Here is a 1279-nt window from a genome sequence, read left to right as displayed (position 1 = left end):
AATGGTGGCTGCCCTGAGGACTGTATAAAAGGTCCACTGCATAGACTCCATGGGTCATTCTCTCTCCATGTGCAGGGTGACCTCAGCATACTGAATATTAAGTAAATATTCCTCTTGTGGTTTGCATCGGATTCCCATCTCTTCATGGTCCACTCAGGGGGTCTCTTCAGTAAGTTAAGACTCCTCCAGGTCTTACAGATATATATTGAAAATAAAGGAACTACTGGAAAAATCACCATCCCTGATCTCAAGCTATACTACAGAGTATATAAATAATATAGTATATATTATTAAAATAACATATTATATAATATATACTAATATAATAATATATTATTATAATATATATAAATAAATAGTAATAAAAACTTCATGGTATTGGTACAGAGACAGACAGGTTGATCAATGGAATACAACTGAAGACCCAGAAAAAACCACACACTTACAGAAACTTGTTCTTTGATAAAGAAGCCAAAAATATACAATGGAAAAAAGAAAGCATCTTCAATAAATGGTGCTGGCCTAACTGGCAGTCTATATGTAGAAAAATGAAAATAGATACATATTTGTCACCTTGCACAAAGCTCAAGGCCAAGTGGATCAGAGACCTCAACATAAAACCAGATACACTGAATCTAATAGAAAAGAGAGTGGCAAAGAGCCTTGAACACATTGGCACAGGGAGAAATTTCCTAAACAGAACTTTAAGGCTTCAGGCTCTATGATCAAGAACTGATAAATGGGACCTCATGAAACTGGAGAACTTTGGTAAGGCAAAGGACATATTCAATAAGAAAAATCAGCAACCTACAGATTGGGAAAAATCTTCACTAACCCCACATTTATCAGAGGACTAATATCCAAAATATATAAAGAATTCCAAGAATTAGGCTCCAGAGAACCAAATAACCCTATTAAAATGAGGTACAGAGCTAAACAAAGAATTCTCAACTGAGAAATCGCAAATGGCTGAGAAGCACCTACAGAAATGTTTAACATCCTTAGTCATCAGGGAAATGCAAATCAAAACAACCATGAGATTCTACCTTACACCAATCAGAATGGCTAAGGTCAAAAACTCAGATGACAGAAGATGTTGTCAAGGGTGTGGAGAATTAGGAACACTCCTCCATTGCTGGTAGGATTGTAAACTGGTAGAACACTGAATACCAGCAGATTGGAAATCAATCTAGAGCTTCCTCTGAAAATTCAATATATATATATATATATATATATATATATATATATATATATATATACATATACATATATATATATG

The sequence above is a fragment of the Apodemus sylvaticus genome, chromosome 1, assembly GCF_947179515.1.
Source record: "Apodemus sylvaticus chromosome 1, mApoSyl1.1, whole genome shotgun sequence".
NCBI lineage: Eukaryota > Metazoa > Chordata > Mammalia > Rodentia > Muridae > Apodemus > Apodemus sylvaticus.
This window is presented reverse-complemented; position numbering follows the sequence as displayed.